Genomic DNA, 14,125 nt, shown 5'->3' on the forward strand with positions numbered 1-14,125 from the left:
CAGCTCCAGGAGTGAGCTTGCAACTCACCCACTGAGCTGGAGACTAATGTAGTAAAGTAACCCCAGACCACACAGCTGGTGGAACAGTGTCCACCCCACACAGAGCCCACGGAGCTGGGCTGTATCTGTGCAAGAAGAAAGAGCATGGATGCTCTGTGAGGGCCTGGGGTGGAGGCCCTAGGTAGCAACTGAGGTGGGGTGGCAGTAACTTCAGAAGAAAGCTGGGGAGGGGCTTTTGAGGGTGTCAGGGAGTGATGGGACTGGGGGGAATGGAGCAAGACTAGAAATGGGGAGATTCGGATTGGGTGTTAGGAAGAAGTTGTTGACCATGAGGGTGGTGAGAGCCTGGCACAGGTTGCCCAGGGAGGTGGTGGAAGCCTCATCCCTGGAGGCTTTTGCAGCCAGGCTGGAGGTGGCTGTGAGCAACCTGCTGTAGTGTGAGGTGTCCCTGCACCAGGGGAGGTTTACCCTGAAGGTGAGGAGAAAGTTCTTCCCAGCAAGAGAGATTGGCCATTGGAATGTGCTGCCCAGGGAGGTGGTGGAGTCACCATCACTGGAGGTGTTCAAGAAAGGCTTGGATGTGGCACTTGGAGCCTTGGTTTAGTTTTCAGGAGGTGTTGGGTGACAGGTTGGACTTGATGACCTCTGAGGTCTTTTCCAAGCTGGTTGATTCTCTGATCCTATGAAAACCTCTGCCCTGCTCTCAGACCATCACGCAGGAAGGCTGCAGCCTGCAAGGAGCTAGACTCAAGCATCACCAGCCCTTGGGATTATCTGTCTCCCTGGATTGGCTCCACGTGACACAAACAGAAGCATGCTGAAAATGCCAGGAATTGCCCCACTTTGCTTCGGGGAGGGTGGGAATGAGATAACGTCTGTCCCGCGCGCCGAGACGATCGCACGAGAGAGGCCACAGCCACTGCGAAGCATTAGCAGCATTTCAGAGCTGGGTTTGTCACTCAAGAGGTAAATGATCCGGGGGAAGATGGCAGCTTGCCACAAAAATGTTCCTGCTCTCCACATGGCATTCAAAGCTCCGTGCCGCAGACGTGCCCCGGCACGGAGCTCGGAGCCTGACGCGCTCCGCAGCGCTCGGCGGCACGGTCGGGGCCGGGGGAGGCCTGGAGTGGACAGCCCTCTATTCCAACTGACAGCACCAGCTCCCTGGGGAATTCCAGCAGAGAAGCCAGACCTTGCAGGAGAAAAGGGATCCAAGAGCTCGACCCAGAATTAGACTATCCCATGTAGATGGAGAGCTTAAAGGACCACGGGGGTTGGAAGCGATGCTGCCCACGATGGGAGCATGTCCAAGAGGGGAGCCAGAGATTGGGTGGGTGAGTTGCTTTGGGAAGAGGCCTCTCTCTGTGGACCATGACTGCTGCTCAGATGGGAACATAGCCAGGAGAGAAGCCAGAGATGTGCTGGGATGAGTTGCCTGGGGATGGTGCCTCTCTCTGCTGACCATGCTGCCTGGTCACTCACACTGGAGCGTATCCAGGAGGGAAGGCAGAGATTTGGTGGGACAAGTTGCCTTGGGGAGGTTCCTCTCTCCACTGACCACAGCCAGGGAGAAGGTTCATTTCCATCTCAGGGCATGAATCTTGTCCTCAGTAGGGGAAACCTGAAGCAGAGAAGCGGCAAGTAGGTTCTCAGGTGGACCTTGTGCTGGTTCCTCTCGTGTTCACACTCAGCCATTTTCAGCTTAAAACCACTGAGGGACAAAAAACCACTGAAGGGCTCAATTCAAGGCTGCACTCCTTCATGCATGGAAGCATTTTGGGGTTGGAAATAAGGATTTATCAACCCCAGGTCAGTACCAGGGGAATAAGGTGAAGCAGGCTAGTGAAGAGAGGAGGATGGGGGAGGAACTGGGTCAGTGCTTAGTCTGGGACACTCCTTACTCAAGGGACTCTCCCAGCTACACCTCACTGTGTAACAGCAGTAGGAGCATAGAGTTGTGTTGTTTGGAAGAGGCCTTTAAGATCATGAAGTTCAGCACTGCCAGGGCACCACTAAACCATGTGCCTCAGCACCACAGCTAAGCATCATTTAAATCCCTCCAGGGATGGGGACTCCACCACTGCCCTGGGCAGCCTGCTCCAGGCCTTGACAACCCCTTGGGGAAAGAAATTTTTCCTAATGCTGTCCAACCTAAACCTCCCCTGGTGCAATCTGAGTCCATCTCCTCTCAGTGTATCACTTGTTACTGGGGAGTAAATGCAACACCTTGGGAGATTTCAGGCTGTGAGAAGGCTGCACCCCAGGTACAGCTGAACAGCAACAGCCATCTCCAGCCCCATCAGCACTGAGCAGACACAGAGAGCTGTGGATGCTGCACCAGAGGAATCAACAGAATCATCCTTCCTCCAGTCCCAAAGGATTCAAGCCAGGGAATTGCACTAGGAGCAGTTTATGCTACAGCCTTGCTGGCCAGGATCAAGCTGAGCATGTCCAGCACTCCCACAGGGACCAAGGTGAGGCCCAAGCAAGGCAAAATGAGCCTTAGACACTGACTGGTGAGAAAGGGTTTGGAGGGCTTTTCCAAATCAAGAGAAGGGGAATTCACTTGTTGCACAATTAAGGAGCAGGAGGTAAAGTGAACCCTCCCTCCTTTCCCACCCATCACCTCCTGCCTTTCTCTTGGCTGGGTGGGTAATGTGCTTTGGCAGCAGCAGAGCTCCCCAGCCCATCTGGCAAGGCCACAGCCCCTCAGCATGTCCATGCACATATGGAAAGCTCCTGCAAAGCCATCCCAGGCAGGAGATCAAGGGCAAGCCCTGGAGATGTGTTGCATCAGGCCAAGGTGAGAATAGGCTCCACAGGTCTTGCAGCCAATTAATGTTGATCCCCTTCTGGACCACCCCACATGTTTCTCTGGCACAAAGGCCAGGCATGGTTTGAGGACAGGTCACTCCAGCATACACACCCAGTGTGAACTGGAGAGAAATCTCAATCCCTCCTTGGACCACCAGCTTCATGCCAGCAGGTTTTACACCTTGATAATAGAAGGTTCTTCACCCCATGCTGTCAGCTCTGCAAAGCCCAGGAGCATCATCCAATGTGGTTGTCACCAAGGCTGAGCCTTAATGAAGCTATTAGGCACCCAACTTGGGGTGCTTAGCACCCCCAATTCAGGCTCAAGATCAAGACTGCATCAGACACTCAGTCCCCACTGTGTAGCACCTAGCCTTGGATCATGGGCTACAGCCCTGTGACACATTGATCACTCTGGGGGGTGGTGGCAGCTACAAAACCTAGGGGCTCTGCCTCACTCAGTCAAGGAGAGTGATCCAAAACAGATGTCTAAGTCTCCCTGGTCATCCCCCTGCAGCAGCCACAGACTTCTGAAGCAAGTTTCCTGCCCTTGGTTGAGATGATACACAAGAGGTGAAGCCCCCACCACGCTGAAGCAGCTTCATTAAGGCTCAGCCGTGGTGACAACCACATTGGATGATGTTCCTGGGCTTTGCAGGGCTGACAGCATGGGGTGAAGAACCTCCTGTTATCAAGCAGCAACATCCCAGGGGCTCTGAGGGGACCAGCAGGGGAGACAAGGAGGATTAGTGCCCATTTGCTAGAGGAGACAGGTATTTGGGGCAGGCTGGGAGGTCATCCTGCACACCAAGTGCAGCTGCCACAAAGTTCCTCTCTGGCATCTTCAGCCCATCAGTACCTTTGGGATTCAGGCCACTGAGGAGGAGGTGTCAGAACTTCATCTGTCCCTGCCAAATCAGCAATGGTCCCAAACATCCAGCCCCCAGTCTCTCTGCACTCAACTTCCCCAGGAAGCCTTAAATGCCAGAGGTCAAAAGGTGGGGGTGCCCCCAGCTGGCTCTGCCAAGGAGGGCCCACTCCCAGCCCTGCTGACCACCAGACAGCTCAGCCCATGACACCACAGCTGTGCTCAGACAGCCACACTGGCTCCATGCTAGGGGGCAGCATGTTGGCACAGAGAGAGCAAGCTGTAGAGATATCCCATCAGCAAAGTGGTGACCAGGGGGAATCAAAAGACACATCTAAAGAGTGGCAAACACCAGGTGCTGCACATCCAGTGGAGCTGAGGGTCCTGCAAGGAGAGTCTGGAGCCAGGAAAGTCTGCAGAACCCAAAGGGAGAGGAGGAGAAGAAGGCAACCTCTGTGCTCAGTCCAAGATCAGGGCAAACTTGGCCATGGACAGTGCATGCAGGTGGACACCACAGATGGGGTTACTAACCCACACTGCCACAAACAAACTCCCTTTGGCTCTCCCAGTGCCCACATAGGCTAAGATCCCAACCTTGCACTCTCTGGAGGCAGAAAGTGCCTTTCCACATCTGTCTTCACCTGCAGAGCTCCAGCTAAGAGGCTGTTTGGGAGGATGAGATAAGGTGATGCCAAGGCTCTCTGCCAGCCTGCCCAGCAGCAACGAGCTGCTTTGACAGCCAGAAATTACAGGGAAAGGAGGAGAAATGCAGCTGGCTGCCTGCCTTGGGAGCAAGGCAAGACATTGAGGATGCCCATGGATTTCATCTGGCAGGTCTGGTCCCCTCTGAGGTAGCTGAGGATCATGAGTTGTCCACAGCTCCTTACCTTGCCCTGCAAAAGCCATCCCTTGCTCCAGGGACTGTTTTTAGTGGTTAACCCCCTGAAAACTTGCTTCCCTGCTGGTGCCTGGGTGGTCAGTGGGAGGGGACATGTTGGGGTCTTTGGGAGGGGATAATTCCCCAGGAAAATACTGGGACAGTGAAATTTCCAAGGGATGTTGTAACTGACCACAGATCATCATCCTCATCATCATTATTTCCACTATTGAGCTATTGCTCTGAGACACAGCTGAAGGCAGCAGTGGAGGAGGTGAGAGTTGGCTTTCTCAGGCCCCCCAAAAAGTGAGGTTTGTCCTCTGAACTGCCCCATGGGGCCCTCTCAAAGCTCTGCATCAGCAGTGGGAATAAAAGATGCTCTTAGGATAGCAGCAGGGCCAGGCTGAGCATCCTCCTGGGGCTGAGCAAGTCCCTCACCCACCAGGGATGCTGCCACCCACCAGCCCTCAGGGGCTGCAGCTCCTCAAGGTTTTGTGCTAAATGATCAGCTGCTCTGTGGCCTGCTCTGGAATGTCTTGCTACAGCTTGGACTGAGGAGATGAGGAGCTCCTCACTGCAACCTGGACATTCAAAAAGGGCATCTGTGGACACCCAAGCTCTTCCTGAATCAAGGAATTCCCAGCCTGGGATGGCTACATGGCCTCATAGAATCATAGAATTGTCAGGGTTGGAAGGGACCTCAAGGCTCAGCCAGTTCCAACCCCCTGCCATGGGCAGGGACACCTCACACCACAGCAGGTTGCTCACAGCCACATCCAGCCTGGCCATAAAAGCCTCCAGGCAGGAGGCTTCCACCACCTCCCTGGGCAACCTGTGCCAGGCTCTCACCACCCTCATGGGGAACAACTTCTTCCTCACATCCAATCTCAATCTACCCGTTTCTAGTCTTGCTCCATTCCCCCCAGTCCTGTCACTCCCTGAGACCCTCAAAAGTCCCTCCCCAGCTTTCTTGGAGCCCCCTGCAGATCCTGGAAGGCCACAATTAGGTCTCCTCAGAGCCTTCTCTTCTCCAGACTGCACAGCCCCAACTCCCTCAGTCTGTCCTCATAGCAGAGCAGCTCCAGCCCTCTGCTCATCCTCGTGGTCCTTCTCTGGACACCTTCCAGCACCTCCAGATCCTTCCTGGAACAGAGGCCTCAGAACTGGACACAGTGCTCCAGGTGGGGTCTCAGCAGAGTGGAGCAGAAGGGGAGAATCACCTCCCTTGACCTGCTGGCTGTGCTTTTCCTGATGCAGCCCAGGATGTGATTTGCCTTCACTTTGGTTGAATGAGACCTTTAAGACCATAAAGTCCACAGGAGACATGTGAGAAGAGAGATGGACAAGAAGGTGTTGGGCAGTGTTGGACAAAGCCTTTTCTCAACACCATTCACTTTGTGGGGAGGGGGAAGAGCTTTTATTCAGACAGGTGAGAAGAGATATGGACATGAAGGTAGTGGGCAGTGATGGAATGGAATGGAATGGAATGGAATGGAATGGAATGGAATGGAATGGAATAGAATAGAATAGAATAGAATAGAATAGAATAGAATAGAATAGAATAGAATAGAATAGAATAGAATAGAATAGAATAGAATAGAATAGACCAGACCAGGTTGGAAAAGACCTTTGAGATCATTGAGTCCAACCTATCACCCAACAGCATCTGATCAACTCAACCATGGCACCAAGTGCCTCAGCCAGGCTTTTCCTAAACACCTCCAGGGATGGTGACTCCACCACCTCCCTGGGCAGCACATCCCAATGGCCAATCTCTCTTGCTATGAAGAACTTCTTCCTCACATCCAGCCTAAACCTCCCCTGGCACAGCTTGAGACTTTGTCCTCTTGTTCTGGTGCTGGTTTTCTGGGAGAAAAGACCAACCCCCACCTGGCTACAACCTCCCTTCAGGTAGTTGCAGAGAGCAAGAAGGTCTCCCCTGAGCCTCAAAGCCTTTCCTCAACACCCATCACTTTAGGAGTGTGGGGGGGGAAAAGAGCTTTGATTCTTCTCAGTGATTAATATCCTTAATTATGATGATCTCCAACCACTACCACCCCGCCCCCCACCCTGCTGGCACCCATGTGCTCTCAAAGTAAATTTGCTTTGCAGGGAGGCTTAGAAAAAAAGAAACCCCGTGCACTTGGAGAGGAAGGGAATAGACCCAACTCGTTTACACAAACAAGCAGGAGAACGGGCTTGTCACATTCCAGGCGTGCTTCCCCCGGCCGCTGGCCCCCTCCTGCTCCACCGAAAGGGGGGGAAAATGCAAAAAAAATCTTTTTCTTGCCTTTTTTTTTTCCCAAATAGACATCCAGCACAGAAACCTCCCCATCTGCAACCGTCCGGAGGGGAATCTCTTTGCAGCGTGACCTGGACACGCATCCAGGTCGTGTTGGAGCTCATGGGGTTTCGAATCCCCGGCAGAGCAAATCGCAGGGGGTTGAATTTTCGATCTCCCCCACACACACACACAAAAGAGCAGCTGATCAGGAGGGTTGTCATCACCTCATCCCCTGCCCTGAGCAACACGGGATGGCCCCTGTCCGGCCGGGGAAATGGTTCAGTGTTTGCAAAAGAGGGGCTGCACCCACGCTGGGGGCCGCGCTCGCTGGGACGGCTCCGGGCAAGCCACCAGCACCCTACTGATGCTCTCCCGAGACATCTCGGCACCCTGCTCGTGTCCTCCTGGGACATCTCAGCCTGTGAGCCCGGAGGGGAACCTCAGCCTTGATCTGCAGGACTAGGAAAAAGAAAATCCAGGAGGGAAATCAGATAAGGCACATTCCTGGGCGCACATTACTGAGATGACTTCGCAGCGCAGCGCTAATGCCCATACTTGACCGGGGAGCTGCACAAATCCACTTGATTTATAGAGACGGAGGCAGAGAGAGGCTGAGAAGGGTTTTTTTTTCAACCCACCCTATTCCCCCCTCCCCGCCTGGTAGCTGGAGGAACAGTGACAATGTCTCTCTTGTGCTTGAAGTGCTGCAAGAGAATAGATGGGAACTGCCGGGAGGGCGATAAGCTGCGTTCCAGCCGGCAAGGCAAACTCGGAGCACGTCCATCACTCCTCGGCTGTTGACCGGCCAGCCAGGCGCCCTGAACGAAGTGATTCCGCCTGCTCAGGGCTTGCTACCGTGAGATGAGATCCCAACAGCAACGAGAGACGGGAGAGCAGCTTGTGGTTCCACTTCACCCCGCGCTGCAGGGCTGCCCCTGCTTTGCCCCGGGGCCAACCGGGCACCGGGAAACAGCAGCAGCTGGGATCGTGGCATCATAGAACTGTTCTGGCTGGAAAAGACTTCTAAGATCATCGAGTCCAACCATGGTGGCACTTCAGGACGTGGTTTAATGGCCACGGTGGTGTTAGGTTGACAGTTGGATGTGATGACCTTAGAGGTCTTTTCCAAACAGAACAATACATGATTCTGTGATGCCAAGCTCTCCATCTCACCCAGGTGCAGCAGGTCTCCTTCTCACACCTCCTGACATGAAACTGAGTTTCCCCTCTCCCTGAATACCCAGCAGGGAGCATTTTAGAATGTCACAACTACCCTCAGAGCATCCCTGAGGGAGCACAGTTTGATAGGGGAAACTGAGGCACAAAAGAGACAGGAGCATCTCCATCCTCAGGACTTGCAGGCAAGCCTGAGCACAGACTGGGAGCTCTTTGAGGGCTGCTTGACCTTTCTCACAGGGATATTTCTTTGCCCTCACATCTCAAGCTAGAGAGGAAATTCAGGGAGATGAGATGAGAAAAGTCTCTCTGGGATGCAGCCTTGACAGCAGAAATTTGGGGCAGTTTCTTTCCTGTGCTGGTCTGGCAGAGAGAAGAGAAACTGAGGTCACAGTGAGGGCTCAGGAGCATGAACCACCATCTCCCACATGCTTCCTGCCTCAGTTTCCCCACTGTGCTGGCCTCTCAAGGGTTGAACTTTGCTTTTACTCCCTCCCCACCTTCGAAATCCCCCAGGAGTGCTGTGATTTCACCCACCAGCCCAGCCAGTGATGCAGCCCCAGCAGCCTGGGTGTTCCTCAGCGGCTCTGCCTCGATCTGCCCTGGCTTTGCTCTCCCCAGCGAGCACTGCCCGGGGTGCTGCGATTAGCAGCTCAAATCTGCTGCCTGGAGTTTTGCTGCTATCCTGCAGACATACCAAGCCACTGACTTCTACCTTTGTCCATCTCAGCAGCGGAGTTTCCTGGCTGGCTGCTTGTTTATGCATGTTTCCTCCCGGAGCTGTGAGTCAAGCCTCAGGTATTTGAGAGTTTGGTCAGTGCAGAGCTAAGCCACCTCCCCAGCTCTGGGTCTCGCTTTTGAAGACCTCACTTAAGGCATGCTCCCCAGTTCCCACCACCCCAGGGCTGTGGTATGGTTTCCCCTGCCCCACAAGGGTTTGCACCCCAGCAGGATGGAGAAGCCTGCATGGTTTGGTAGCCCAAATATGTGCCTTGAGCCCAGAGGAAGGTTTGGGGGGGGGCAGGACATAGAAGCCAGAACCACATCTACCTTCATGGAGAGGTCCAACTTGAAGAGGAACAAATAGCTCCATCACCTGTAGGGTATGAGGGATGCACTCTGGGGGTTGAGGGAATGCAGTCCTGGGGCTCAGTTTGGATCTCTCCTTGCAGACAGACCCACAGCACAGGGACACTGTGGGACATGGGCACAAGGTCTTGCACTTAGAGCTATAAAATTGTTTTGGTTGGAAGAGACATTCAAGGCCATCAAGTCCAACCCTTAACCCAGCACTGCCAGGTCACCACTAAACCATGTCCCCTCAGTACCACATCCACATGGCTTGGCAGCCTCTCCAGGGGTGGGGAGCCTGGAGCAGCCTGTTCAGGGACAACCCTTTCAGGGAAGAAGTTTTCCAAACATCCAGCCCAAACCTAGCTGGTGCCACCTCAGGCCATTTCCCCTTGTCCTATCCCTTGTTACTAGGGAGAAGAGACCAATTCCCACCTTGCTGCAACCTCCTTTTAGGGAACTGTAGAGAGCCAGGAGGTCTCCCCTCAGCTTCCTTTACTCCAGGCTGAACACTCCCAGTTCCCTCAGCTGCTCCTCACCAGCCCTGCTCTCCAGGTCCTCCCCCAGCTTCATTGCCCTTCTCTGGATGTGCTCTAGCACCTCAATGTCCTTCTTGTGGTGAGGAGCCCAAACCTGAGAGATTGCTCCTTGGTTTGCTGCTACAAGTGCCCTCTGTGAAGTCTGCTTAAAGTCATGTTGATTCCCAGATCCAGCCATCAAAGAGCAAGAGCTTGGCTGAGCTTCCACAGCTGGGAGCTGGACACTTTCCTGTGTCTGCCAGGAAAGGCCAAACAGCCCATCTGAGCTGCAAGAACTCCACGGACTGCCATGGACAAACATCAATACAGGCATAGCTTCCAGGAGCCCAAAATGCAGGAAGATGGATCCAAAACTAAGCCAAGAGGATGAAGAGAGTTGTTGCTATTCACCTTGCACAACATTTGAGGCCAAATCAAAGTCCTGGCCCTGGACTTTTCAGGCTGATGAAGATCACCTCTTCCTTGGGTCACTGGGACCACTCAGCTCATGGTCCTGATCTCTTGCAGATGGTGAGGATGATGGGCCCATGGGAAGGAGGTGTGAGTGGACAGTGTAAAGTTGCTCAGGGGCATTAAAATCTACCAGCAAGCTTATGGAGGTGACAAGGACAATCTCTACCATCAGGGTGATTTGACCTGCTGCATGATGGAGAGGAGAGTCTTTGGGTACCAGCCACACCTGGCCATACCAGCCCCCAAAAAGGGCTGATGGAAATACCCTCCTCCAATTCACATCAGCACATCATGCCACAAAGATACCAACCAGGTGAGATGCAGCCCACAAGCAGCACTGCAGGCATGAGAGGAGAAAGACAGACAGCCAGGTAAGACACCAACCACTCTTAAGAGAGAAGTTGCCTTGTAATTACAGCCCAAGGATCTCCAAAAGTCTTTCTCAGCACTCAAGCTGCACCAGGGGAGGTTTAGGCTGGAGGTGAGGAGAAAGTTCTTCACAGGGAGAGTTGTTAGCCATTGGGATGTGCTGCCCAGGGAGGTGGTGGAGTCAGCATCCCTGGAGGTGTTCAGGAGGAGATTGGATGTGGCACTTGGAGCCATGGTTTAGTTAGTCATGAGGTGTTGGGTGACAGGTTGGACTTGGTGATCTTTCAGGTCTTTTCCAACCTTATTGATTCTATGATTCTATGCCCTGAATCTCCCAACACCCCCAGAGAGCTGCAGTATCTCTTTCACCTTTCATCCCCAGAGGTAGCTGAAGCACCAACCTGAGGGAGCTTGCTCCTGGAGGCTCCTGCTCACCTGTCCAAGGTGTTTCCTACACACACCACCAGGAATGAGGCACATGTGTGCCCTCTCACCACTGAAGGAGCAGCATTTTCCTGCCTAAATGTGTGCCACTAGCCCAGATACAGATGTCCTGGCTGGATGAGGAATGAGAGCTACGACAGGGAAGGATGAAGCTGCATTGCTGCTCTCCCTTTCTCTCTGCATGATCAGAGGACCTACAGCAGGTAGGGGCAAGCCAGCACGGCCATGCTCTGTGCCACTTTAGTGGCCTTTGGGGTGAGAGCCAAGAACTCTGCTAGCCCTGGAGAGCTCCCCCCAGCTCCTTGCAGCCAGCCGAGGCAGGCAGCAGCCCGGCCGCCGGCCAGCCGGCCACAGCCGCTCTGTGTTTTGGCCGCAGATGTCCCTCCGTCACCTCTTAATCCTCAGCCTTTGACCTTCTGCCTTTGTGCAGCCAAGTTAAAACCACACGTGTTAAGGCAACAAGGAAATGACCCGGAGTCTGATCCTCCTGATCCCTGCCTTCATCTCCTGGGACGGGAGAGATGTCCCCCCCAGAGGAGAGACCCTAATCCCTCGGCCACCATGGCTGCCGCTCCCCACCACAGGATGCTGAGCGCCCACCGAGAGCCTGAACGCTGGGGGAAAAGGACCCCAAAACCCAGTTGCTCTGCCCCAAATTCCCTTCGGGGCCGAGATGCGGGGCAAGAAAGGAAAGAATTAAAGCAGAGCCAAATCCTTTTGCCGCTCCATGCCTAGGGTCGCTGCTCCATCTAGTGTTGGAAGTGGCCCTTCAGCAGGCGCTGCCGCCCGGCCAGGAGGTCACCGCTGGGCAGGGACGTGCCAGCAGCCTGCAGAACAGCTCAGTGAATCCTTTCTGCAGGAACACAAAGCTCTGATGGCTTTTTCTTTCCTATTTGGGTCCTCCTGGAAGAGGAGCTGTCTCTTCTCTCTTATAAATCCTGAACTACTCTCTACAGCTACAGGAAGGGCAGCAATTGTGAGATGGGCTTTGGTCTCTTCTCTCCATCCCTGGAGGTTTTGAAGGCCAGGCTGGATGTGGCTCTGAGCAACCTGATCTAGGGCAAGGTGTCCCTGCCCACGGCAGGGGGCTTGGAACTTGATGATCCTTGAGGTCCCTTCCAACCCTGACTGTTCTATGATTCTACACACTGGCCACAACAACCCCAGGCAGTGCTACAGGCTGGGGGCAGAGTGGCTGGAGAGCAGCCAGGCAGAAAGGGACCTGGGGGTACTGGTTGACAGCTGGATGAACATGAGCCAGCAGTGTGCCCAGGTGGCCAAGAAGGCCAATGGCATCCTGGCCTGGATCAGGGACAGTGTGGCCAGCAGGAGCAGGGAAGGCATTGTGCCCTGTGCTCAGCACTGGTTAGGCCACACCTTGAGTCCTGTGTCCAGTTCTGGGCTCCTCAGTTTAGGAAAGATGTTGAGAGATTGGCCATAGGGATATGCTGCCCAGGGAGGTGGTGGAGTCACCATCCCTGGAGGTGGTTAGGAAGAGCCTGGATGTGGCACTTGGTGCCATGGTTCAGTTGATCAGATGGTGCTGGGTGCTGGGTTGGACTGGATGATCTGTTGGAGTAGATCTGTAGAGGTCTGTCGTAGGGTTGGGCAGGTATGCAGCTGGGAGACTCAGCCCAGTGATGTCCATGTCTCATGCATCTCATAAGCCCTGTGAGGTGCAGAGGGGGAAGCCAGCCTTGCTGTTGGCTCTGCTGGCCACAGCCAGTGTGTGTGAGAGAGTGAAGGCTGTGGGCAGAGTGAATCACTTGTCAGGGGGTGCACACAGGCAGCCACCCCCTCGCTGCCAGCTCTTCCTTGGCTGCTGTGCTCATGCAGCAGCTGCAGAGGCGTCTGCCAGCTAATGTATGCAAATCCATGCACAGAAACACACAGAAACCTATGGGAAGAACAAGGGGGGGGGGACCCCAAAGTGTAGAAGCACAGAATCACTGAGGCACAGAATCATAGCACGTTTTGAGTCGGAAAGAACCTTCCCAGGCCATCCAGTCCAACCCCCCTGCAGCAGGCAGAGACATCTTCAACTGGATCAGGTTGCTCAGAGCCCCAAACAACCTGACCTGGAATGGTTCCAGGGATGGGGCATTCTCCACCTCTCTGGGCAACCAGGCACAGAGTCTCACCATCCTCACAGGAAAACAAGAAATCTTCCTTCTCTCCAGCCTGCATCTCTCTCTTTTGGTTTCAAACCATCACCCCTAGTCCTGTCACAATATGCCCTGCTCAAAAGTCTGTCCCCAGCTTTCTGATCAGCCCTTTAAGCACTACAAGGCCACCAGAAGGTCTCCCTGGAGCCTTCCCTTCTCCAGGCTGAGCCCAGCCCTCTCAGCCTGGCCTCACAGCAGAGGGCTTCCAGTTCTCCCAGCATTGCTGTGGCCATCTCTGGCCCCACTCCCAACAGGTCCCTGTCTCTCCTGTGCTGAGGACTCCAGAGCTGGCCCCAGCACTGCAGCTGGGGTCTCAGCCGAGAGGAGCAGAGGGGCAGAATCCCCTGCCTCCACCTGCTGCCCATGCTGCTGGAGCTCAGCTCTGGCTGTGTGTGTGTGCATCCTGCTGAGCAGCCAGCAGATCCCAGCCAAACCATCCTCACCAACCCACTGCTGCCATCTGCTGCAGGAAATTTCCCTGGGAACCAACGGCCCGCGGAACGGGGCTGAGAATATAAGAGAACAGAATTAACCAGGTTGGAAAAGACCTCTGAGATCATCAAGTCCAACCTATTACCTAATACCTAACACCTCCTGACAACTAAACCATGGCTCCAAGTGCCACATCCAGGCTCTTCCTAAACACCTCCAGGGATGCTGACTCCACCACCTCCCTGGGCAGCACATTCCTGTGGCCAATCTCTCTTGCTGGGAAGAACTTCTTCCTAATATCCAGCCTAAACCTCCCCTGGCACAGCTTGAGACTGTGTCCTCCCCTGAGCCTCCTCTTCTCCAGGCTAAGCAACCCCAGCTCCCTCAGCCTCTCCTCACAGGGCTGTGCTCCAGACCCCTCCCCAGCTTTGTTGCCCTTCTCTGGACACCTTCCAGCAGCTCAACATCTTTCCTAAACTCAGGGCCCCAGAACTGGACTTACCAGCTGGGAGAAGAGACCAACCCCCACCTAGCTCCAACCTCCTTTCAGAGAGTTGTAGAGAGTCAGTGATTTGTAGAGAGCAATGAGGTCTGCCCTCAGCCTCCTTTTCTCCAGGCTGAACAACCCCAGGT

Source organism: Melanerpes formicivorus, unplaced genomic scaffold (genome assembly GCF_026170545.1).
Source record: "Melanerpes formicivorus ecotype bairdi unplaced genomic scaffold, bMelFor1.0.p_v2 SCAF_13, whole genome shotgun sequence".
In the NCBI taxonomy this organism is placed as follows: Eukaryota; Metazoa; Chordata; class Aves; order Piciformes; family Picidae; genus Melanerpes; species Melanerpes formicivorus.